Raw genomic sequence first — 292 nt, forward strand, 5'->3', positions numbered from 1 at the left:
CTGACTTGTTGGTATAACAAATAGTTCATTTATCTCTCTCTTGCACAAGATTTCTCAACCCTGGCACTGATGACATTTTAGGTCAGATAATTCTTTGATTTGGAGGCTGTCCTGTGCATTGTAGGATGTTTAGCCACATTCCTGTCATTGACCCCAAGATGCCATTTCCCCCACCTTGTTTTGGCAACCAAAGTTGTCTCCAGACATTGCCAAGTGTCCCCTGGGGGCAAACTCACCCTTAGTTGAGAACCGCAGCTCTAAAGATCCTTTGGTTCCCCATTTCTTCTCTTCT

Source organism: Pteropus alecto, unplaced genomic scaffold, assembly GCF_000325575.1.
Source record: "Pteropus alecto unplaced genomic scaffold, ASM32557v1 scaffold23, whole genome shotgun sequence".
NCBI classification, from domain to species: Eukaryota; Metazoa; Chordata; class Mammalia; order Chiroptera; family Pteropodidae; genus Pteropus; species Pteropus alecto.